The following is a 27356-nucleotide window of genomic DNA, read 5'->3' on the forward strand; positions in this document are numbered from 1 at the left end:
GCAAATTAAAGGCTGCCAAGTTTTTATTTTAGCTTAAGCTTCCATGGCGGGTTTACCAGATTGCTTGCTTTTACCATAGACTGGGGAATTCCTAGAGCACTGTGACCTCACTTCTGGGTATATGACCATACATGATGTTGCAATGTTGAATGATGTTGTTCTGCCCTCCACCCCCATTGTTGCTCCCACTGGAGCGAAGAGGCCACCCTTTGGCACGGCCTAAAGCCCACCCCCAGATTTGTCTGACGAAGTGGGCAATTTTAAATGCTAGAATAAAAAGTGGCAAGTTTCCATATCTCTAGGCTGCACCTGTTCTGATAGTATGGGAAATTATTGAAATATAATCAATCAAATTACTGAATCAGTTAAAAAACTGATGATTAATCTGGCCACAGTGATCCATGCTTTGATTACATTCAGGTTAGAGTACCTGCCTTTAAAAACTGTCTGGAAACTTTGGGTGGTTCAAAATGTGGCAGTTGAACTACTATCATGGACAGGATAACGGGATTGTATCATCTTGGGGCTTAAAGGCCTGCAGTAGCTGCCCATCTGTATCCATGAGGGCAAAGAGCTAGTTCTTACATTTAAGGCATTGAACGGCTTGGGGCCAGGGTACCTGAAGGGCCGTCTCCATGGTCTTGGCCTCAATACCAGAGCTTCTTCCAGCGATGTGATGGCATCACTCCCAGGTTCATGGGGTATTATTGCATCACCACACTGCCTGGCCTCTCCCTAGTTTCCCGCTCTTTTCCCCCCACCATGTAATTGAGCAGTGGTGGGAAGGCTTGACCTATGAGGCACCAAGCCAAAATGTTCCTTTTTATCCAGACATTTATTAAGGAGCAGATCATCATTTTTATAGTCTACTTTTATTCTGAGAACTGTTTTCCAACTCATTTTAAACTGCTAGATGATTTATGATGAATTATAACTGATCTTCAGACCACTATAGGGATATTTTCCATTTTGGTTAGCAGAGTAGCAGATAAGCTCATTGGATATAATGAGACCCCACACACTCTAGTTTAGCCCTATAAAATAGTTTACTACATAAAAGATAAAATGTTACATTGGAATAAAATAAGAAATGCCTAACTAGGCTACGTCTTTGCTAGCTAGAGAGACAGGCTTAGTCTAAAGAAGACTGTTAGACTGAAGACTGAACAAAGAGCAATAAAACTTCAGCATATCTTTCTATTTATTGGTTGCCCAATAGAGAATCCTAATTCAACTTCATTAAGAACAGAGACTCCCCTTTCTATGGTGGGAATCCTCACTCGAAGCCTAAGTGGTTACATGCAAATAAGTTTACTCAATGGCAAACAGTTCAACTCTTTCATTGCCTTCGACGATATAAGTTCAACTCTTTCATGACTGAACGTAAACACTTGCTAATTCCCAACATCTACAGGTCTCCTGGAAATTTTTTTTTGAAGATGGGCTCTATAACTTTATACCCATCGAAGGTCCCTTCCTGCCCTCCCAGGCTCTACCCCAAGTCTCCAGGAATGTCCTGAAGGGGTAGACTTCAGCGGAGTATAATGCCATAGATTCTACCCTCCAAATTGTTGGAAATAGCAATGTCTGGTGTACTGCAGCAGCAAGAAGGAAGAAGAGCCTACCATGCAGGGGGCAGCAAGGATCACTTAGTCAGGACAGTGAGAGCAGCATCTCTCTTGTTTCCTGGGGGTCATTTCCTTGTCTTGTCTCCTGTTGGGCTAAACAGGGCAATATCCGGCTTCTTCTCTCTCCTGCCACACTTCTTCTCTCTCTCTGCAAGATGTAGTCAGATCTCTTCTCTTTACTACCAAGTATGTATTTTCCTCAAATAAACTTTTTGCCTCTTTAATCAGCACAGCGTAACTACACTGCTCTTTTTGCACTCAGATAACACAAATCAGTCTTGTCAAAGGCTTTCACGGCTGGAGAACGATGGTTGTTGTGGGTTTTCTGGGCTGTATTGCCGTGGTCTTGGCATTGTAGTTCCTGACGTTTCGCCAGCAGCTGTGACTGGCATCTTCCGAGGTGTAGCACCAAAAGACAGAGATCTCTCAGAGGTGTAGCAGAGATCTCTGTCTTTTGGTGCTACACCTCGGAAGATGCCAGTCACAGCTGCTGGCGAAACGTCAGGAACTACAATGCCAAGACCACGGCAATACAGCCCGGAAAACCCACAACAACCACAAATCAGTCTCTTTGCCCAGGAGAATTGATCTCTATAACCTGCAAATCAGTTATAATTCTGGGAGATCTTCAGGCTCCAGGAGAGTGGCAGCCCTACAATAGGCAGTGCTTCCCTCTCTATACTACTACTACTAATAACAATAACAACAACAACAACATCAGATTTATATACTGCCCTTCAGCACAACTTAACGCCCATTCAGAGTGATTTACAAAGTGTGTTGTTATCCCCACAATCACCCTGTGAGGTAGGTGGGGCTGAGAGAGCTCCAAGAGAGCTGTGACTGACCCAAGGTCACCCAGGTGGCTTCAAGTGGCGGAGTGGGGAATCAATTCCAGCTCTCCAGATTAGAGTCCCACCACTCTTAACCACTACACCAAACTGGCTCTCTACTATATCTAAGAACACCACAGGAGATGGTCAATGGCTACTGTCTTGGTTTTTCACAAAGTAGATGCTTTATAGTCGTTTAGATGTAGAGAGCGTAATAAGTATAGTAAGAAAAACGGTAGTGTTTCTTAGTTTTCAGTTTGATTTGGGAAATCTATCAATTTCTGCCTGTTCATCAAGGCTATCTCTGCATCCTGTATCAAATGGGTAGAGTGGGGTCTGGAGATATCCCAGCATTACAACTGATCTCCAGACTATGAAGATTGGTTCTCCTAAAGAACCTGGTAGGGGCAGGGGATTCCCCACTCCCAGCCGCCGCCCTTCTGCCACCACTCACCTGGCTGGTGAGGGGGATAGACGTGGGAATGGGTCCAGGAGGCAAAAAAAACCTCCTGGCCCAGTATGCAGTGAGTGCACTTCTGCCAACTGCAATGATGTAATTTCTGGAAGTGATGTCATCACGCCACACTCGAAGCACACACACAGCTCCTCCAGATAAGTGCCAGGTCCCTCCTCATGCCAGGAGGGTAAGGGGACTTGACAACTCTACATTATACCCCCTCCCCAAATCCTGCCCTCCTCAGGCTCCCCCCCCCCAATCTTCAGGTATTTCCCAAAACTAAAGAAAGGAGTTGATACAATATGGCGGATTGTCCTGACTGGCAATGCATACCTTAATCTTGGGAGTGTAATGGCACTACTTAGTGCCAGGGCTTTTTTTCTGGGAAAAGAGGTGGTGGAACTCAGTGGGTTGCCCTCGGAGAAAATGGTCACATGGCTGGTGGCCCCGCCCCCTGATCTCCAGACAGAGGGGAGTTTAGATTGCTCTCCATACCACTGTGCTGAGCAGCGCGGAGGGCAATCTCAACTCCCCTCTGTCTGGAGATCAGGGGGCGGGGCCACCAGCCATGTGACCATTTTCAAGAGGTTCCGGAACTCTGTTCCCCCACGTTCCTGCTGAAAAAAAGCCCTGCTTAGTGCTATTGATATTACACATATGCTGTTACACATTGCGGGTGTATTGGGTTGTGCATTGGGTTGCATTTGGCTTGGTGGCTTGCCAGTTGCCCAGGCCAAATCCACAACCTTAATCGAGCAATATACACAAGCTTAGAAGATTGCCATGAACAGCACTGGGATAGAGACGGCCATAGAATTTTATTCTTGCTTTCGTAATGCAGTAAGAGCTGCACAAAATATAATTAATGAGGAAAATATCTTCAGTGTCGATGCAAGGAAGTCAAATATGGCCACCCTTCATTATGCCTTCAAGGTTAGAATGACTGAGCCACTTATAACGTTATTATAATTACCTATAATGAGACCGCACATGTGTGATACAGTTTACATTCTTTTGACATTAGAAGTTTTTAAAATGCCTCATTAAGTATTTTACTGTATATTTATGTGATTTCCCTCTGCCTCCCGTATTTGATGGCTATATTTCCCATGTAAAGGCACGCAAACTTATTTTAAAAGGGGGAAAAACACATCCCCCATTAAAGATCATAAAATGATTACAGTGAATTGACATTAAGATGTCACAGCTGTATAACCCATTCCTTTTATGTACTCCCATGCTGAATTGTTTTACGACCTATCATAAACCTATTAAACTACTGGTAATAAAGGATTGTAATTAGTGATAAAACCTGGTTGCTTAGTGAGCCACGACAGCCATCCTTACTTGGAATTTTATTGAAAGTAATCAAGACAAAACCTTCAGCAATGTCAAAAAAAACCAGTCTGGGAAGAAGGTTTACTTTTCCTAAGATGGGATTTCATCATTAGGTTCAAATGGTGAAGCATGATAGCAGGCCCATATTCTCCAATTAAGATCGGCTCCCAGCATAGATAAATTGGAATACCACTAGGCTTACCATTTGCTTGTCTGCAGTTTGTAACCTCCCTCAGCCTCAATCCCCCATTCTTGAGAAAAATAAAATAATGCCCAGAAAACAGTCTCCATAGTGAACGGAATGCGCTGTGGTCCGTATCATAGAGAGTAGAGGGAATTCCTAGAGTAGGGCTGCCAAGCCACCTCCAAGTTTCATTGCCTGCTGCTGCTGTTAGAAGTGGTGAGGGGAGGAAAATGAAAAAGAAAATTAAAGCCTCCTCTAATTACAGGACATCCTTACCATAGAATGATATGGCACAGTGGTTAAGTGGTTTGGCTGCGAATCAGAACTCTACTGGATTGAATCCCACTACTGCCATGAGCTCAGTAGGTGGCCTTGGGTAAGCCACTCCTCTTTGCCCCAGCTCCCCAAAGCATTGTGGGGATAATAATAACAACACGAACTTGTTCACCACTCTGGGCGGGACACTAATCTGTCTAGAAAAGCAGTATGTAAGCGCAGTTGTTGTTATTTGAATAATCCAAAACACAGTCAACAATAAGCAGAGGCCACATGTTATTATTGATTGGCCTTGCTAAGCTGATCCAGGTTTCTGCCAGAGACCTAAGTATCAACCAGATATCAGCGTAATATGTATGCTGTTCCAAGTAGTGCCGTCTTTTGCAGTTCTGGAGGTGTTATGTCAGAAAGCTGCAGTTTTTCCATATGAATTTTTCCATATTAGTTTTTCAAGATGGTTCCAAGTGCTATGGTATTGTATTGAAATGTAATTGATACCGATTGTATTAACCTCATACTGTGTAATCCGCCTTGAGTCTCAGTGAGAAAGGTGGACTATAAATGACGTAAATAAATAAATAAACAATACTGTTGCATTCTTCTTCCATAGTCGGGTGGTTTCTATTGCCAGATCTCTATATTTAATCATTTTTTCTTGTTCTTTTTCTTCGACTCTGGCATCCCCAGGAATTGCCACATCGATTATCCAGACTTTGATTTTCCTTGACTGTTATGTCTGGTGTATTATGTTCAAGGTGCCAATCAGTTTGAATTCTGAAATCCCACAAAATCTTGACTTGTTCATTTTCTAGCACCTTTTCCACTCGAATCATTGCTTAATACAGTGAAAATGTACAGTGATGCTATTCAAATGAAATTTGGCTTAGACAAATGTGCAGTACTCTCCATGCAGCAGGGAAAAGTAAAAAATATTGGCAGAATAGAACTTGAAAATGGCGACATTATGAAATCGTTATCAAACAATGAAAATTATAAATATCTCGGAATATTAGAATCAGATAGCATCCTGCATGTGAAAGTAAAAGAACTGACTCAGAAAGAATATATTAAGAGAGTATGAAAAATTCTGAAATCAAAATTAAATGGTGGAAATACAATCAAGGCCATAAATACATGGGCAGTTCCAGTGATCAGATATCCAGCTGGAATAATAAATTAGACACAAAGCAATTTAGAAAAATTGGATCAAAAAACGCGAAAACAAATGAACATGCATCACTCTTTGCACCCAAAAAGTGATGTTGACAGGCTATATCTACCACAAAAAATGGTGGAAGAGGACTGTTACAAGTACATCAGGAAGTGGAAGAAGAAAAGAGAGGCCTGAATGCATAGGTGTAAACTACGGGGTGTGTGTGTGTGTGTGAGGGGCTCGAGCCCCCCTGGATTTGGCCAGGGGGGCTGAGCCCCCCCCCAGGCAGCCAGTGAACTACATGGGGGCTAAGGGGCTCAAGCCCCCTCCGATCTCGCATGAGCCAATGTGAGCCAATGAAGCACAGGATTGTCCACCCTTCCTGTTATATCATAGTATAATTTTTATGATTCTTTGGGGCTTTGTTCCTGTTTTTTGCTTGTATGTATTAGTGTGTTTATTAAGAATTTATCATTTTTAAAAGTATTGCGTTTTGTTTAAACAATTTACAAATAAATGTTATAGAAGAATTAAGAGACTCTAATAGAAGATATTTGATTTTGAAAATCAGGCTCCGGGAAGGCAAGATTTACACACTAGCAATAATATATGCACCAAACAATGCAAGAGAAAGTTTTTATGAAATTGTTTTCCAATCCGTTTTCAATTTTCAAGAAGATAATGATCTTCGGAGACATGACTGAGGTAATGGATCTAAGAAAAAGATAAGGGGGTGGGTGGGAAACAAAGAAGGCAAATTTCCCCCAAAAGTGCTCTCTCCCCTCCTATCGAGAAACTATTTTTGATGTAATATCTTAAATAGTATATAATGGCTTCAGTGGGTTAAATGTCTAAAAGATTTTTGATCCTACAAAGGGAAAACTAAGCTTACAAACTATCAACCAAGCCTGTCTCTCTTTTACATTGTGGGCGACTGAAGTGGTTTACATAAATAAAAGAAAGGACAAGAGAGCATGTGAGATTTTGACAGCCATAAATCCAGAGAGCATTTATCTCAGAAGTCTCCCCCCTCTCTTCACTTCCCCCCATCTTCTCCAAAATGTGTTTAATTATACGGAAATGTTACAATTGGAAGATGCTTGTAGGATCAAAAATCTGAATATTGGAGACTATACTTTCTTTTCTGACAGACACCAAACACAATCAAGGATTGATATGTGCTGGATATAAAAAACATGAGTTATTTATATTGTTTGTTATATTATGTTTACTCTTTTTCTTTTGACATTATTATAATTGTGCTATTGTTTTTATTTTCTTTTTTCTGTTCTGCTTATATTTATAAAAATAAATTTTATATAAAAAAGAATTTATACACTGCCTTAAAATACCTTTGACTATGACACACTAATTAACTTAGGCCTTAACCCTGGCTGGCTCCACCCATTTTCAATGTAGCAACAGTCAGATTGCAAAACCTCTGTTGGATATAAGTGCAATATAAATGCATGGCTACAATTTACATTCAGGGAATGTTAGAAGATTACACTTCTAATGCTGTCCCATTCCTCAAGTTTCAGAGGGGGAGAAACCAGAGAGTTAGAAAGATAGACAGGTCAGAGCATCTGTTTACTGTTTATTCCTTTAGTGCCCTTTGATGTGTAGATTACTACTCAGGAGTAGAGATGGGCAGGAACCGAAATACGACCCAAAAAACCCCACGAACCAAGCTGGTTCGCGGTATGCTGGTTCGTTGGGTCATATTTACAGGGGCAGTTTAAACAGCCATTTCCCCAGTTAAATGGCCATTTAAACTGCCCCTTTAAGGGCCCTGCTGCAGCAGGTCCCCCCCCACCTGCCAGCTGATAGTTTAAAGGGACCTGCCTGGGAGGTCCCTTTAAACTGCCCAAACCCCAGCAGCTTTCCTGCCCTTCAAATGGCTGCTGCGGAAGCCATTTGAGGGGCAGGGAAGCTGAAAATGGCCTCCCTGCCCCTCAAATGGCTGCCGCGGCATTTGAGGGCCATTTGAGGGGCAGGAAGGCCATTTTTAGCCTCCTCTATCACCCTGCAGGCCCCCAGAGAGGTGGAAGAGGCCAAAAACAGCCTTCCTGCCCCTCCTGGGAGGAGAGGAAGGATGCAGCACTCCAAGATAAGGTAAGTGTGGGGCTGGGCTGGGACTGGGAGGGTAGGGGGTGGGGTTTGGGCAGTTTAAAGGGCAAGTCCCTTTAAACTATCAGCTAGCAGGCTGCTGAGGGGGGGATCTCCCCTGCCAGCTGATAGTTTAAAGGGACCTGCTGCTTGCAAGGCAGGAAAGGGCCCTTTAAACTGTTAAATGCCCCTTTCCCTGCCACTGTTAAGGCCAGAAAGGGGCATTTAAACCCCACAAACCACGAACTGGTTCGTAACTGGTCCAGTTCCGTGGTTCGTGAAACCCATGAATCACGAACCTGCTGGTTCATTGGTTTTTTTTTGTTCCATGTCCATGTCTACTCATGAGGACTTCCTCCTCAGAACAGATCTGTAGGTAGGAAGCTCTCTTCACTTTCCTATCAAAGTATGGAGTTTCTATAGTAAAGAACTCTGACTTCTTTTTTAAAACTAATTTTTTTCTAAAACTGCTTCCCTTTTAAAACTTATACACTCACACCAGCCAGCATGCTCCAGCCACCCATCATCACGTTTTCTCTGCAGTCAATGCTACTCTGTTAAGGACCAGTTTCTATTCCTTTTAACAGGGTAAAAAGTGAGCATCTATTTTACTTTCCAGTAACCTTATCATTACATTGTATTTTGGTAATGGAACACTGGGAAAGGGTGGGCCTTATGTTTTCTTGTTGAAATAGCTTTGTTTGCTTGTTTGTGGCTTTTTTGTGTGTGCTGGGTATGGGATAACAGTTAGTTTTTTCATGGGGTGGGGCTGCTTCAGCCACTCCTAAACTCCTCTTTCAATTTCCATTCCATGTTTAGATGGAGAGGTGGTATCTATTGCAGAAAAGGACAATTCCTAAAAATGAGTGCTGTCTCTCTGAAGCAATGAGAAGCCCTATCTGCATGAACAAGATTGGGAGAGGCGGGGTGCAGATCAGAGGCCTTTTAAAAATTTCTTTTTGCCCTGTGTCCAGGCTGTGATTTGGTTAATAATGTCTTTTAAGGTGGAGTTTAAGCAGTGTGCTAAGAAAGCAAGGTCTATAAAATCCTAGGTAGTCTAACTGCGAGTTTTCTTTGGGGTCATGACTAGCACTGTTCTGAATTGCCTCAAAATGTGCTTGTACTCACTTATGGGATATGAGTTTGAAGTGAGAAGATGGGAGTTTGCTACTACTTTGCACTCTGTACACTGCTCAGAAATCGAGTGCACGGCAACTGTTTTGTATTCTGCCCTGGTTCAGACTTCAACCATGCATTTACCAAACGAAGGCATCTGCAATGCCATAATTTAGTAAATTTCAGTACTAAGTCACCCTTATGAATAAGGCAGAATCAAGACTCCTGTAAATGAACGTCCAGGAAAAAAAAAGTTCCCTTACAGGCTTTTCTGTGTTGCCTTTCGTAGTGTCAAATTTATGACCATTAGTTTGTCCTATACACATGGTATGTATAATTATAGATCATAATGTGACTATCCTAAAAGTGAATTTCAAAAACAGGACAAGAGATCGCTGAGATAGCATTATAACCACTGACCAACTCCCACATTTTTCTAGGTTTTGCCCAGCTCAGATGCATTGTTAGGGGGTCCCCATGGGTACCTGGGTTCCCCTAAATTTGTGTGGAGCCCCTCCCTAAATCTCCCATGGCCCCGCCTCCATAGATGGTGGCAATGGAAGCCCCTCCCTGTGATGTCACTGACATAGCAATACGTCTGGCCCGGCCCCAGCCCTCCCGCCCCAGGAAATTGGGAAGTCTACACCCCTGCCTGAATGATTACATCAGTAGAAGTATAGAAAAATTACTTCAGGCTGTGAAAACAGAGAACATATTAAAAACAACTGAAACAAAGGTTGAATACAAGAAGAAACAGTTTGAGAATAGATTAAAATGGCTGGAAGAACAAACTCTTACATGGGCAACATCTAAAAAAAAAATGAAGGAAAAAGTGACAACAGCCTAACTTGGGCATGGTTGAAGATGGGTACAATCAAGAAAGAAACTGAAGGTCTGATCTTCGCAGCACAAGAACAAGCATTGCAAATGAATGTTATAAAAGCCAAAATTCAGAAAATCAGTGAAAATCCAAAATGTTGACTTTGCCAGGAAAAAGATGAAACTGTGTCCCACTTTGGGCTTTTTCACACTGCTTACCTTCACTCGCGACGACCCGGAACATCGCGCAAAAAATGTGGAAGATAGCATTTTCTCGCATCAGATTTTCGCGAAATCGTGCAAATCTCGCACGAGAAAACGCGATCTTCCGCGTTTTTTGTGCAATGTTCCAGGTCATTGTGAGTGAAGGTAAGCAGCGTGAAAATGGCCCTTATCTCTGAATGCAGCAAAATTGCACAGACGGACATGATGTTATTTAAAACTGAACCTAAGCCAACCTTAGACTCATTTTCTGCACATGCCCCATTGATATGCATGGGAGTTATGCAAGACCATCTCACTCCATTCTTGTTCCACCTACAACCATCAAATAGGCTCCCAATGTGCATCAGGGCCCAACTGAAGGAGGCTTGCCAGGTGCCCACTTATGGTGGGCAATCTCTCTGCAATTCCTGCCTCTGCCTCCCAATCACCAGCTGACTGGCAGGAAGAGTCAGGCCTGCAAAACTGGGGCAGGGGCACGCACCCATTGTCCTCAGCCAATGACAACTCTTCCAGAGCAACCTGGAAGCAACGGTGTCATGCTGGGGCCTATTATTTAACAATTACGCCAATTGGGGGGGGGACACTTTTGGCCAATCATCATGCTGGAAGTGACATCATCAGCCAGGGATGATGGGTAAAAGTGCATGTCGGTATGTTCTCACCAGTACCCACTTCCTGCAAGTTGCCATGAGAGACCTGCCAATCCTAATTTAAAGCCCTATATGGCTTGAGGTCACCATACTTTAAGGACTGCCTACTCCCATATGAAACTGACCCACTACTTCAGGTGCTTCTGCCATCTGTGGTTAGATAGGTGGTAACTTGAGACTAGACCTTCTTGACTGTGGCACCAAAATTATGGAATTCCCTCCCCAGGGAGATCAATCTGTCCCCTTCTGTCAGTTTCTTCTGCCTGAGGGTGAAGATTTTTCTGTGGTAAATGAGAAGACAGGGCCTTAAGTGCCAAACAATTAATCTGCCACCAATTCCGCTTCTATCATACAACATAAAGGAAACATTAAAGAGACAAACTCAGATAATGCTGACTTATTTGGTCTACCTAAACTTTTAAACCTATTTCTTCTTTTTCCAGCAATGTAGCAATAGGGAAACCCTAATATCCAATAATCTATTTCACTTCGATGGAAAGTATGTATCTGGGTAGGTACAAGTTTTAAAAAACTGTGATAAAAAACCAACCAAACCCAGCCTTTGTCCTACAGGCCTAAGCTGGCCAACTGTCAGGTAAACTAATCATCCTAGGTTGACTTTTCCATACTTTCCACATACTTTTAAATCATGCCCATATTTGGAGTTCTCTTTACCTTCCAATTTGGAGCTCTCTTTACCATCCACAGTTGGTCTACTCTTGCTGAAATCTCTTAGTCTCCTCTTGGCTCCCATGGACTGCAACAGGCTTTCAACCAGGGCTTTTTTTCAGCAGGAACGCAGTGGAATGGAGTTCCGGAACCTCTTGAAAAGGGTCACATGGCTGGTGGCCCCGCCCCCTGATCTCCAGACAGAGGGGAGTTGAGATTGCCCTCCGCGCCGCCGAGCGGCACGGAGGGCAATCTAAACCCCCCTCTGTCTGGAGATCAGGGGGCGGGACCACCAGCCATGTGACCATTTTCTCCAAGGGCAACCCACTGAGTTCCACCACCTCTTTTCCCAGGAAAAAAGCCCTGCTTTCAACACACTGGATCCTTCATTCTTCCTCCTGATTTCTACTCAGAAATAGCAAAAGTATATCTTTGCTCTCTAAATTACAGCTCCCTTTATTTTCCAATTCATTCTGCACCTCATAGAGAGCTGGCATTTTGCTTCTCTTTGCTAGTTAGGAGCTCATAGCTGGAAAGACTAGACACTCACTTCTCTTTTGACCTGTTTCCCATTTCCCTCCACATTTACTCCTTAAGCTTAGAGGTAACTCCTGTTCCAAACTGGAATAGCTCTAGTTGACATTTTTCTGAGTGTTGTTAGGAAATGTGCTATTTGCTTGTGCTTTGTTTTTACTCAGTATTTACTCAGTATTTACTCAGGTTAAATCCCTCTCCCGACTCCCCAATATTGTACCCAATCCCTCAATAAACTCTTTATTTCTCTTTAAAACACGTTTCTATTGTCCTTTTCCTGTTGAATCACGTTCCTCACGGTTTCTCACAGCTACCACATTAGGTGAAAGATCCCTGTTCCCAAAAACAAGCAAGCTAATTCCCACTCCTTAAGAACACACATGCTCACATGTGTGCAAGGATGTGTAACATCACCTTGATGTAGATCCAGAGGAGTTAGCCGTGTTAGTCTGTAGTAGCAAAATAGAAAAGAGTCCAGTAGCACCTTTAAGACTAACCAACTTTACTGTAGCATAAGCTTTCGGGAGTCACAGTTCTCTTCGTCAGACGCATGATGAAGGGAACTGTGATTCTTGAAACTGTGATTCTCGAAAGCTTATGCTACAGTAAAGTTGGTTAGTCTTAAAGGATCACCTTGCTGTGATGTTTATAATCTCAAAAACTGAGGTTATGAATCAGCCTTTACTGATAATGTATTGATGTTTTGGATTGGGGGGGTATCACAATATGACCTAGATACTTCTGTCACCCCAAGTCCCTCCCTACCAAGTTGATTGGAGCCTCTAGTTAGTTGGCAGTGGTTTCAGGAAAGCAAATTGGAAATTGGGTGTACAAGGAAGATTACGGTAGAGTTGCCAATACCAGGTGGGCATGAAGTTAATCCAGAATTACAGTTGATCTGCCAGAAGAAAATGGCAGTTTGGGAGGATGGTGTCTATGCCAACACGTTTCTGCGGAGCTCCCTTTCCAAACTCCCGCCTCCCCAGGATCCACTGCCATATCTCCAGGAATGTCCCGATCTGGAGTTGGCCACCCTGAGTAGAGGGGAAGCCCTGTTATAAAGCAGTGTATTTTTCAAACGTTTGCCAGTGTAAAACCTCCAGATGTATTGGCGTTCAAATAATAAAAATGGATACTAAGCCTTCTCAAAGCAATTATAAATTGGTATTAACAAAAAAAAGTCCGCTTTCCACTTCAGTATCAATATTGCCGCCTCTTTTTAAGTGACACAAAGATCTGTGCGAAATCAAGAGCAGAGACGATGATCACTTTTTGCGATGAGATCAAAAGGGTTGTTTATTTTTTTTTTTATCTTAAATGTATCCCGAGTTTTATGGGTAAATACTAAAGCACTAGCAGTTGGTCATGCTATAAGCTACTAGAAGAAAGTTAAGCCTGCAACGTTGGCCAGCCGAGATATCGGCTCTAAGCTGACAAGTAATTAAACCGGCATATCTGTAACAACTGTCATCTCTTATTTCTGTGCAACGGGGATGTAAACCAAAGGCAGGAAAGCCAAAGGAGGGGGGGAGACGGAGACGAAGAAGAAAGGGAGAAAGAAAGACTTTCTATTACTGGGCAACTGCTGGGTAGCTCCTGCTGAACAGTTTAGCAGACCTGGGCATTTAGAGGATTGTGCGAGAGATCAAAAGGGTCAAAGATCCCTTTACCAATTAACAGCAGGCAGAAGAACATCAAATAAGGTGTAAATTTGAGCTCTGCAGTTTTGAGTAAGCCAAGCATGAAATGCATTCTAATACTCTGGAGTAAGAGCAGCTTTGAGCCGTGAGTGATATCACTGCGGCACTAAAAGAAGCTTAATCACACTTAGAGTGGCATGTAGCAATCCTGGATGGGTAGGGGCACACGGTGCCTCCTCTTGTCTCTTTTGATAACAGGGGAATTGCTATCCCCCCCTCCCTCATGGGGGTAGTGGTAGAATGAGAGAGAGATTTCTGTAGACTCCTCTTCCTTTATTCTTTAGCAACTTAAAGAGATCTGTAGCAGAGTTTCTGCTCTCTCTGGTTAATTGTTTCAAATAAAGGGAGGAAATAATTAATAAGGTCCCAATGTAAATAGACCAGCCGTTGGGAGGCTCGGAGCACTGTTTAATCCAGTTTTACGCAAATAACCTAAGGATGGGAGGTGGAGTGGGGGGGGGGGATGGATGAGCTTTCCTGTAGTCAAAGGGCTTCTTTTACAAACATATTTCAAAAGGAGTGTACAGTCCCCAAATAAAGAGGCAATAACTGTACTGCCTCGTTTATCTGAGTGGCTTAGGGGGCATCAGAATGTCAGATAAATAGGGTGCGGGGTTTATATATGGCTACAGGGTCTACACAGGGGAGCAGGTATACATGGTGAATTCAGATAACGGAGGGTTTTGCATAATTGGTGTCTGGGTGAATCTGTTGTATGGGTGGAGGCCTCTTCAAAGGTATTAGCCAAAAATGCACACACTGCTTCTTTCAGTAGAGTAGAGGGCAATTTTTGATCAGTCTGTTCTGACATAACCTTGTAGTACATGTAATGGGCATGGTGCAAGAAGCGTGGCTGAAAATTATCTGGTACATTTTTTTATCCTCCTATTACTCAAAGGACCCTGACCTAGAAGTCCAGATGAGTTTGATCTCATCAGATCTCAGAAGCTAAGCAAGGTCAGCCTTGGTTAGTAATTGGATGGGAGACCTCCAAGGAAGACCAGGTTGCAGAGGCAGGCAATGTCAAACCACTTCTGTTAGTCTCTTGCCTTGAAAACCCCACCAGGGGTCTCCATAAGTCAAGTCTGACTTGAGGGCACTCTCCACTGCTTATAACTTAAAAATGTATTTTCTTGCAAACAAAATATTGAAGACAACTTCCAATTAGTATCAATCTGGCTTCAGGTCAGGATTCGGAACAGAGACTGTATTGCCCCCCCTGGTTGATGACCTCTTCTTAGAACTAGATAGGGGGAGTATGACTCAGGGCCAATCTATAAGTGACGAATGACACAGGTTGGACACTTGTCAGCTTCCCTCAAGTTTTGATGGGAAATGTAGGCGTCCTGGTCTTGCAGGTTGGCTCTCCAACTACTGTCCAGTGGACTTTTCAACTGTCACTTGTCCAACATTCCACCAAGCTGCCTACATTTCCCATCAAAACTTGAGGGAAGCTGGCAAGTGTCCAACCTGTGTTATTCGTTACTTGTAGTTTGGCCGTCAGTGACTTTCAATACCATTGACCATGGTATCCTTCTGAGTTGCCTCTAGATCCTGGGACTAAGGGGCACTGTGCTGTGGTGGTTCAAGTCCTGTTTGGGTGATCAGTCTCAGATGGTGGTACTGGGTGACTCCTGACCTACGGAGTCCACAGGGTTTGATTTTATCCCCCATCTAATTTATTATTTACTTTAAGCCACTGGGAGAAGTTGGGCTCTGGTGTCACCAATATGCAAATGATACCAAGCTCTACCTTCCTTTTCCATCTAATTCCAAGGATGCTGTTGATGTTCTATACCGGTGATTGGAGTCAGCAATGGGCAGGATAAGGGCGAACAAGCTGAAACTGAATCCTGACCAGACAGAGGTTCTCTGGGTTAGCAGTGAAGTGAGAGTGCCTCTGTCTTGGATAGGGTTACACTTTCCCTGAAAAGTCAGGCCTGCAGCTTATTATGATGCAATAGTCAGCTTAGAAAGCCCGCAAGGCTTGGAGTGGTATTTGCCCAGCTTTGGTTGGTGCATTAGCAGTGTCCGTTTCTGGTATAGTCATATCTATCTACAGTGATCCATGCCTCAGGTATATCTTTTTTTTCAAAACAAGGAGGGGTACAGGAAAAAGAAGGGGGGATAACAGGGTCCAAGGAACAATAGGATTTTGCACTACAAGAGTGTCACAGAGGGCAATCTAAACTCCCCTCTGTCTGGAGATCAGGGGGCGGGGCCACCGGCCACGTGACGATTTTCACCGAGGGCAATTTAAATTTTAACACCCCCCCCCGTTGTTCCAGCTGGCCCAAAGTGATGTCATTGTGCGGTCCTGAGTTCCACCACTGAGTTCCACCACCTCTTCTCCCAGAAAAAAGCCCTGGTGTGGGGCATCTCATGTTCCCCTCCTGCATCATGTCCTCTTTCCCTTCCCTGTTCCCCCCATAGCCTCTCCCCCTTTCCTGCTTCCTTTTCTCCTCCCCACTTGCCATTGTTTGTCCCTGTTTTCACCTTTCCCCCTTCTGTCTCAGGCAGCCTCTCTCCTATGGCCCAGTTGCATGATGGAGAACCTGAAAGGACTTGTGTGGGGTACTTCCCTTTCCCCTCTGTCCCCTTCCCCACACTCTTTCCTCTTTCCCTCCTCCTGGCAGCCCCCACGTGCTCGCCGTTCCCTACGTCCTTCTCTCCTTCAAACCCATGAAGCACCTTTTATCTTTCCCTCATCTTCATCTATATTTCGCAGTTGATTTCATTTATATAGCACCTTTCTCCACAGTGAGGACCCAGAGCAACTGACATCGTACTTCTTGCCTCCATCTTAGCCTCTCAGCAACCCTGAGAGGTAGGTTAGGCAGAGAGTGTGTGGCTGGATCAAAGTCACCCAGTGAGCTTCCACAGCAGAGTAGTGATTCGAACCTGGCTCTCTCGGATCCTACTCTGAAACTCTAACCACTACACTTCACTACACTGGCTTGGGCAGAGGCTGCTGTTGAACAGTAGCAAGCAGCCAGGCCTGGGTGAGTCATGGAAGTCATGTGGTATCAAGTCATCTGGTGGTTGCTTCTGGGCCTGGTCCCAGTGAGTTTTCCCTCAACGCCCAAACCCCACTGGAAAAGGCCCTGCCCCTCCCCTGTGCTTTTTCTGCCGGGAACCAAGCCTGGAATGCTGACCTGTTATTTGGTTGCCTAGCAACAGCCCCTGAGGACATCAAGTTAAAGCTACATGAGCTCCTTTAATCATTGGGGGTGGGGTGGGGTGGAGAGTGTCGTCAAGTCATAGTTGACTTATGGTGACCCCTGGTGGGGTTTTCATGGCAAGAGACGAACAGAAGTGGCTTGCCATTGCCTGTCTCTGCGACCCTGGTCTTTGTAGGAGGTCTCCCATCCAATTTCTAACCAAGGCCAAGCCTGCTTAGTTTCTGAGATCTAACAAGATCAGGCTTGGAAGGTTAACCCCCAATGTATTTTTTCAGGTTTCAGATTTTTCTGCAAACCTGGGGCATTTTTCAGGTGTATAGGAAGATCTGTCTTGTCTCTTGATGACTCCAGTCTCCAGATTTAAGAATCCACAGAGCAGGGCCCCTTCACTTTTAGTATATAAGATGGTTCTTTTTCAGATTTTGCAGTCCTATGTGCCAGAAGCATTCCAACTGCACAAAAGTGCATGCTACCCACAATCCTCCTGATACATGCGTTAACCATGTTGTATGAACTGGAGCGGTAAGTGTATTTACCATGTTCATCGGGGCTTTTTTTCTGGGAAAAGAGGTGGTGGAACTCAGTGGGTTGCCCTCGGTGAAAATGGTCACATGGCTGGTGGCCACGCCCCTGATCTCCAGACAGAGGGGAGTTGAGATTGCCCTCCGCGCCGCTCAGTGGCACAGAGGGCAATCTCAACTCCCCTCTGTCTGGAGATCAAGGGGTGGGGCCACCAGCCATGTGACCATTTTCAAGAGGTTCTGGAACTCCGTTCCACCGCTTTCCAGCTGAAAAAAAACCGTGATGCTCATACATCCTTGCTGATCGCGAATGTAAATCCTGAAAAATCCAGTGGTCGAGTTCCATGTGGTAAATGTATGTGTTGCTACTGTCCTTGCAGCATGATACCTGCACATGTGGGTTGGATCACACGCTTCTATCATGTGCAGTTGGTAGGCTGCTGGGATGAGTGATTGTAATGTCTGGACAAGTATGTGTATGTATTCAGATTATTGAAATTGTATGGCTTAGGTGACGGTACAGGCCAATCACTTTCAGAAATACCCCTAAAAGAAGAACAAGCCAATAAAACATAGGCTACATTCACAATAGGATTTAAACCTGGGCCGTTTCCTCACATCCTTAAAATAGCGGCATGCTCCTGGAACACAGGCGGCCTCTTCGCACAGTATGTGCCAAAAAAATGCCCTGCATCCGTTTTAAACACAAATCGTGTGACGAAGCCGCCAGCATTCTGGGAGTGTGCCGCTATTTTAAGGATGGGAGGAAATGTTCCTGGTGGAAATCAGCAAACAGGAGGAGCTACTGTGTTTGTGCACATCACAAATATACATGTGTTGAATTGTTATTGAGTTGGAATTTTTTCTGCTGAAAATAAAGACTTGTATACATTCTTCAGACTGATGGAAGCACCCCAAATGCTTGCAAATGGGAGTAATACCCTTTGATTTCCATGTATATGTGATCATGTGGTATAATTTGTTGGTTGCTATGTCCCTGGAGCAACTTGGTTTTTATACGTATGCATTTCAGGTACAATGGGATCACCAGAAAACATACCACTTTCACAGATAAGTACCATTCCCAGCGTAAAGAAAACATGCAATTTTCCAAATTGGAGGTGGGGGGCAGTAATTCAAATCTTAAAGGAGCTATTGTTTTTTGAAATCTCAACTGTCATTTGAATTCATCAACACGCTGCCGTTACCAGGCGCCTACACAAATATCTGGCCCGTGAGTGCCATGTCGCAGATAACACAAATGTGCAACAATATTGGTGTGTGTGTGTGTGTTGGGGGGGGGGATTAGAAGTGCTGCTTTATGGCAGCCAAGTTTCAAGGGTGTTTGGGGTTCCCCCATTTATTTATTTATTTTTGGGAAAATAGCTAGATCTAAGAAACATTTTACACACACCAAAGACAAGCTAGTGACCAGCGAAGCAGCATTGTCTTTTGAACAACAGAAGTAAATGACAGTTAATTACAAATTACATTCTGGTAGGGTCTGCAAAGGCCTCGTGGCTTGAATAATAAGCAGGCCCTCGGGCACTCACCTGCCTGCAAAGGAGCATACGGAGACGCAGGCCGGGGTGCTAGACAAGTTTCAAACAAGCTGCTAAACACAAAAGCTTATTGGATTACAGAGCTTTAGGAGAAAGCATTCAGATCTCTGGCAGCAACTGGGTAGAAGGGATTTCTAAAGGATGAATTGCTATTCACTGTAATTTTTTGAATGCTGTTCTTTGGGTGCTGAGAAGGAAATAAATTCACATTTCATATTAGAACGGGGAGGGGAAACCTATTCTGTTACAAATGGTTTTTAGAATACAGGATGGGAGAAGAAGGTCTGTGCTATGAATCTTTGCAAATTAGAGAGATTGTGTGTCCTGTTTACATTACTCCCCCCCCCCATCCACTGCAAGTCCTATTGTCAAATTAGGTCTTGCATGTTCTAAGCAGCATACCATTTGATGGAAAGAGTATAACAAATTGGAAAAGAAAGTTGCTGACATGGACAGTCTTTTTTTTAAAAAAAAAACTGCTTCTTTTATTCCTGGGATATTTGCTTATCAAAATTACAAATACAAGTTTAATTCTTAACCTGCTACATTTGCAAAATAATAATAATAATTAGACAATGTCTGAAATAATTAATGTCAGAATTAGGGCATTGAAAGGCCCTTGGCTTTTCTAATTCACTAAAGCAATTTCTATTCATTTAGTTGAGCTAAGTGCTTATTGTTCGAGACAAAAGGCCCAACGGTTTGACATTGAGCTCATTATGGATGTTTCAAACATTCTGCAATTCAAGGCCACACCACATGCTATAAAGCAGAGGCAGAGGGATTAAAATTCAGACCACACAATTTCCCTGAATAGCTTCCCTTTTAAACCTGATTAAAACTTCAAAACAAAAGTGCACCAGTAGAGTCTGGCTATGTCTGTGTTATGCACACACATCATGCGAAGATATTTCCTTCAGCTCATTAGGGGAGAAATAATCCAAATATTCTTCCACCCAGGCCTCTCCTGAACTCGTGGCATGGAGGGAAATTCCATTGAATTCCTTGAGACTCGGCCTGAAAAGCTTTTGAGGGATCGACAGTTTCAAAGCAGCGTTCAGTGACATGTGCTTAAATGTCATCGATTTTGATAGGATTTTGTTGCGTGCAACTAGACATAGGACTGAGGCTATGGTTTTATAGACAGAATTGTCCGCGTTAATTAACATACTAAGAAACAAAAGCTTTAGGCTCATTCACATGATAAAACTGTTCCTGGGTTGTACCATTTCAGAGTGCAAGTAGGAAGGTTGGTTGAATGCACCCAGTGCTGGCGCCTCCATTGAGGTAACCCTGGTGATCGCCTCCAGCGCTGTGGCACCGGAGGGGGTGCCGGGGCTGGGAGTGGGAGTGGGGACGTGCACCGCGGAGCTGGTGGTGGCAGCATGCTGGCAGCTGACCAGGAGGGATGGGAAGCTGTCTGCACACCGCCCTGGCTGCCTGCCACTCCTGGCCCACAGCTACTGCAGCCTCCCAGCTCCCCCGCGCTGCTGCCACCGCCAAATGCGCCCCCGGCCAGGAGCAGAAGCCGCAGGCCAGGCACGGCAGGCAGCCAGGGCAGTGCGTGGAGCAATGGAACAGGAGGGCTGACAGGATGCATGTGCACCTCCCCAGACACCTGCCATGCCTGGCTGGGCCAGCAGCCTCTCAGCCCTCCCACCCAGCCACCCACTGCCCCGCAGTCTGGGTGTGCACGCACGAGGGGGCAGGAACAGTCCTGAAGCTGCCCCCACCCCAGCCTCAGGTGCCAGAAACTCTGCCGCCAGCCCTGAATGCACCTGCCAGACATCCTTAACAGAAAGCAAACACGCAAGGGGCAAGGTTCAGCCAGGATCTGGATACACAAGCAGTAAAGTTCCATGTGACGGGGGAAACCCCAACTCTACTCGAGCTCAACATGTGACCCGACTCACCTTCAAAATGGTTTGGGGAAAGGAAAAGGGCTCCCATGTGTGCATAGGGAGGTAGGAGAGATTTCATTTGTCCCAGCTTTTACTCAACATACTTTCTCAGGTTGAAAAAAGCCATGGGGAGGGGGGCAGGCTCTTTCTCTCTTTTCTGTGTGTTTGCCCAGAAGACAAGTGAAACAGGCAGTAGGAGAAAAAGCCCACCTCCCCACAGCTCTTTTCGATCTACAAAAGCATGCTGGGTGAAAGCAAAGACAAATGCTGCTTCTCTTGCCTTTTTGTGCATACATGGAAGCCCCTTTCCCTTCCCCCGAACCATTTTGAAGGTGATCGTGGTCATACATTAAATCCAAGTAGAATTGGGGTTTGCCTCAATCTCACATGAGTTTATTGTATGTGTATTCAGACTCCTGGGCTGAATCCACATTACCTCCGCGCATCCCGGTGTTGCACTAAAAGTTCACTAAACACCCGGAAGTATAGCGTCTTTCTAGCACGATTCAGAAATCACGCTTGAAAGGCACTATATTTCCGGGTGTTTAGCGAACATTTAGTGCAACACCAGGACGCGCGGAGGTAATGTGGATTCAGCCCTGGACTCCTGGACTATGGCCGTCGTCACACGGGCCGTCGTCACACAGGCATCTCTTCCGTTAAATTTACAGCATATAGCGTCCTACCTCTTATCGGCACAGTAACGTTTCTTTGAGTCACCTAACGGCTCTTCGCGCCACCAGCTGTCCACACCGAAGCACTCTGTTCTGTTCTCTCTAACCGCGCAGAAGCAGCTCCTCCCCCCTTTATTATTCTGGCATTTAATTCCGCTATAACGGAATAACAACATATAAACATTCCGTTAGAGCATAACATTACGACCCTTTTGTTTTCCCAACTCTGAAATTCTATAAATAGCCCTTTGCCCACAGAAAACTCCCTGTCTGACATGATCCCCATTGCTGAAGACTCTGCCATGGCGATTTGAGTCATTTTTACTTCAGCAGAAAGTTTGCATTGTGTTATGTCGTTATGTCGTTATAAGGACATAATAAAATAAAAAAAGGGGAGTCACAGGAAGAAATGGATTCTGGGATTGAAGGGAGGGCATAGGACGTTGTGAGGCGAAATACATCGATGTGAGGCATTCACACTGAGGCACAAAATAGCACAACTATCAAGCACAAAGCAGAAGAGAGAAAATCGCTACAGTGTTGGAATAAGGTGGGTGTTTGCCAGGAAATAGCGCCATTTTAGCGCTAAATAAAAGCCCGTGTGACGACGGCCTATGTGTAATCTGATGACACCTGCAGTTTGAAGTGGTACAGGCCAGTCACAGCTTTGTTGTCCGAATTGACATTTGTGTCAAATAGGTCCATTAAATTAGTAAGTGGTCAATTGTAATTAGCAAGAGTGAGAGTAAAAGGCATGCTTGTATATTATGAAGAGCTATTTTGGATTCAGTGCGTTACTGTAATGTGAATTTAAAATATGAAAGATGGCTTTTTTCTAACAGTGTGGCATGTAGGGTTTACCAACTTCCAGTGGTACCTGGAGATCTTCACTTGAAGCCAGTTGGGTGACCTTGGGTCAGTCACAGCTCTTCCAGAGCTCTCTCAGCCGCACCCACCTCACAGGGTGATTGTTGTGAGGATAATAATAACACACTGAGTGGGTGTTAAGTTGTCCTGAAGGGCAGTATATAAATCGATTGCTATTTATGATTATGATTATGATTATGATTATGATTATGATTATGATTATGATTATGATTATGATTATGATTATGATTATGATTATGATTATGATTATGATTATGATTATGATTATGATTATGATTGCAACTGATCTTCAGACTACAGAGATCAGGTCTCCTAGATATATCATCTGCTTTGGAGGATCAACTCTATGGCATTATAAAATACGAATATTTGTATATGTTACAAAAGCATAGGGTTGAAGTTCATGGATCCATTCTGCAGAAGGCACATTCTTCAAGCACACAGCAGGTTCTTGCATCAGGAAAAAACTGAGGTTCCCCCCTCCCCAAATCCTGCTCTCTCCAAGCTCTACCTCCAAATCTCCAAGAATTTCCCAACTTGGAGTTGGTGACTGTTATGCTTTTAAAAATTGTAACTTATCTCCCGTTCAGTATCGCCAAAAGACACTGATTCTTGGGTCTGGACAATATCCAATAGTATTTAAACCTAATTAATCATTTTAACTAGTTAATTCCCAATTATTTGCTATTTAAGTCATCAGCTCAAAGAAAGATTTAATGGGATAGATTTCTTTTTCAAAAATTAGCAGCGTTAAAAAAACCTGACCAGTTAATTGGGCTAGAAGACAAATTATTTTAATGTGCATTACGTTTAACATTAAGGGCTTAAATAGTTTTCTCTTTTTAAACAGTTCACACCATTGATTCATTCATTCCCATGATAATTATTGTCATCATGATCACTGATACAGTGCCCAGTAGCACCTTATAGACCAACAAGATTTTCAAGGTATATGTATATACCTTATATATATATATCTATATATCTTATATATAGATATATATATAGATATATAACATTTTCTTTGGATTTCTATTCTACCCTCCCCATGAAGGGCTCAGGGCGGATTACAACATATTAAAACACATCAATGTATACAGTTAAAAACCACGAATAGATTGATAAAAAACATAGTATATTATAACATATTTCACATATAAAAATATATATTCAGATATATATTTAGATGGCAGCAATCTATAGCAGCAGATGCAACTTGACACGATAAGGTGGTGGACAACCTTAGTAAGGAGGGATTCAGATTATATTTTCATCATTTCCTCTATTTTTCAGTCAGTGGAGGCCAAGCCTGACCTCAACCATATGCCTGGCGGAACATCTCTGTTTTACAGGCCCGGCGAAATAATAACACGTCCTACAGGGCCCTGGTCTCAGTAGACAGATATATATATATAGGAATGGAGATCCTTGAGCCTTTATATCCCAGCCAAAAGGTGGATGAGGTGTTACAAGGAAGGGCATCAGGAGGATGCAAAGGTACACTACAGCTTGATTAGAGGAGAGAGAGTGAGATAAGAATCCTGTATCTCTATTCCGCCTGGGTGAGGGAGGGGGAGTGTCCATTGTTCTTTCTGTGAATGAACTCCATTTCAGTAGTCTCACATTGTAATCTCCCCTTGAAGTTTCTCTGTTTGAGAACAGCCACTTTTAGGTCATCAGTGGAACGTCCTGGAAGATTAAAATGTTCTCCCACTAGTCGTTGAGGGTTTTGATGTCTAACGTCATATTTGTATCCCTTGATTCTTTTGTCCAATGTAGAGTGAAAGACATTGCTGACATTTGATGGCATATATAACATTGTAAAGATGAACAAGGGAATGAACCTGAGATGGTATAATTGGTATTGTTAGGTCCAGTGATTGTGCTGTCAGAGTAAATACAGAGATAGAGGTGGCATCTTGGTTTATTGCATGTCCTGGTCCATGTCAGTGCTGAGATGTACGTTAGTATGAGTAAGAAGTTGTTTAAGGTTATGGGGCTGCCTGGGGGCAAGAAAAGCTTTGTCTCGCAGTGCTTGAGAGAAGAATATCATTGTCCAGTGCAAGTTGGAATTCCTGCTATTCTACTGCAGACCAACAGGGCTACTCGCCTAGCAAAATCAACGTGCACACTGCTTTACAGAGTATAGGACATTATGCAGGTATCCAGGTATCCATCCTTACAGTCTGAGATCTGACCTAAGAGAGATTCAGAAAGTTGGAGCTGAGGATAAACAGGAGAAGATGATGTGTTCATTCCTGATACACAGTCCAATTCTCCAACACTTAAGCTGCCCAAACTCCGCTGGACGATGGAAATGCACTTCAATAGCAAAGTACGGGGAGCAGGCAAGCGAAGCAAGAAAAAAAATCCATTACAAAATCCAAATAATCCTCACATTTGCATTTATAACGAGGTAACATTTTGAGCAAACGTATCTTGCCTCTTCTCTGGCTTCAATACATGGGATGCAATGGCTCCCAGACTTAACTGGAGGCCCAGATTGTGGGCTATGCGGGGGAGGCGAGCGGGGAGGTGGCGTGGAAGCCACCATGTCGTGGAGGAGCGTGGAATGACTGGGGGCCAGGGAAGCACGTCCAGGCACATCCCTATGCAGGCCCCTGGTCTGGGGAGCTGGTCCCTGCCCCTCGACTCTTGACCCGTGGCGGCATTCCACCCAACCCTCCCTTTTGTCACAACTTTGGAGTGAGTAGGCTATGGACTGGGGCATTGGGAACTGATCTGTTTGGGGGAAACAGGGCCCTCAGGCTCCGTTTTCCTATTATGGGGATCCCCATAAGTGGTCTGCGGAGTGAGGAAAGGCCGGTGCATGCCCAGTCAGGGGCTGTCAGTGCACCTCTCTCCCAGATGGCAGGGGATGATTCACACAGGGGTGTATACCCACGTGGCATCCCACTGACTGTCATCCCATGGTTCCCCCCTTCAGCAGGGGTCTGAAGGGGCATGGGGGTCATCAGCTTGGCAGGCGGGTCAGCCGATGCTCCAATGTGTGCCCTATGCGTGTCATTGCTCCCTGAGCTGTGATCTCAATAAAATTGTGGCCTCTTTACCTCCAGCACTGTGTCCGTGTGTTCTGTCACTGTGCCTCCTCCCCGCTCTCCTCCCCCACGTATCCCTCATATGCAACTTTCAACAATAAACAAGAGCATTCTCAGATCACTGTTGTTTGCTACACACCCATTAACAACAACAACAACAACAACAACCAATTTATATGCTGCCCTTCAGGACAATTTAACAGACACTCGGAGCAGTTTACAAAGTGTGTTGTTATTATACTCACAACAATCACCCTGTGAAGTGGTTGGGGCTGAGAGAGCTCTGAGAGAGCTCTGACTGACCCAAGGTCACCCAGCTGGCTTCAAGCAGAGGTATCCAAAAATAAGGAGGCTTTCCCCACAAGTAAATGCCAAACAACAAGAAACCCACACCAGGGGAAAGATTCAGTGAATAATATTTCTTAATTGCTATACTTAATACAAAAAATATTGTATGAGAGTTGATCATTACTTTTGCATTAAGTATAGCATTTAAGAAATATTATTCACTGAATCTTTCCCTGGTGTGGGTTTCTTGTTGTTTGGCTTCAAGCGGAGGAGCAGGGAATCAAACCCGATTCTCCAGATTAGAGTCTCACCACTCTTAACCACTACACCAAAGTCGCTCTCACACCAAACTGGCTCTGTAACTTAAACAACAAAAGTCATAGTCAATTCTTCCACCAGTTCAAGGTTTGTACACTCAACACCATAATCCTAATCCTGTTTATCAGAAGTAAATTGAAGTAATTATGTTTATTTTAATTAATCTCATGTGTTTTGAAATTCCATTAAAATCCCATCTTTTGGCTGGAAACTGAACAAGGGTCGTTTCCACACGTCTTTACCGTTGTGCAAAATCGCACAAAACTCATGGAACGATAGTGTCTTTGTAGCGCGATTTCCTGTCATTATTCTGTTTCGTGGCATGATGACATCAGAAATCACGCCATGAAGATGCTTAGTTCCATGAGTTTTGCGCGACTTTGTGCAATGGTAAATGACCGTGAGTCAGGTGGGCGGGGCCACCTGACATGTGACCTCTTTGGGGAACTGCCAGAACTGCATTCCTGTGCGTTCCCCCTCGAAATGGTTAAGAGCAACAGGACTCTAATCTGGAGAACCAGATCTGATTCCCCACTCCTCCGCTTGAAGCAAGCTGGGGACCTTGGGTCAGTCACAGCTCTCTCAGAGCTCTCTCAGCCCCACCCACCTCACAGGGTGATTGTCATGAGGATAATAATAACACATTTTGTAAACGGCTCTGAGTCGGCATTAAGTTGTCTTGAAGGGCAGTATATAAATCAAATGTTGTTGTTGTTGTTGTTAAATTCTAAAGTGCTCATGGGATCATCATGAGCAGACATTTTGATTAGCAAGATACATCATGTATTTAAAATATTATATTGACTCCAAATGTAAGACAACCCTTTTAAAAATGATGTAACTGTTGTATGTGGAAGTAAGATGACCCCCCCCCCACACACACACACACTCCCTTTGATGACATACCTGGAAGGGGGGGGGGACTTGTCTTGAGTTTGAGTAAATACTGTACTGCCTGTAAAAACAGAACAGCCTCAACTTTTTGGAATGCATGAAGTTTAAAAGTAAAATTCAAAACCAATCTTAAGGAAATAAGTACCCTAGAAGTCAGATCTGTGGTCAAATTGATTGGAATTCAAAGAGTCAGCTGAAAAGAGGCCTGTTCCTTGCTCTGATTTCCCAGAAATTTGCAAGAATACCAAGATGGGGAGAAAATAGCTACCAAGAGGGAAGACAGGGACCATCTTATCAGCAGCCAAGTAATCCTGAACCTTCTGACAATGACACGGGTAATCCATCATGTCATCAGCCCTGTGACAGATGTACCCTGCA

Source organism: Eublepharis macularius, chromosome 7 (genome assembly GCF_028583425.1).
Source record: "Eublepharis macularius isolate TG4126 chromosome 7, MPM_Emac_v1.0, whole genome shotgun sequence".
NCBI classification, from domain to species: domain Eukaryota; kingdom Metazoa; phylum Chordata; class Lepidosauria; order Squamata; family Eublepharidae; genus Eublepharis; species Eublepharis macularius.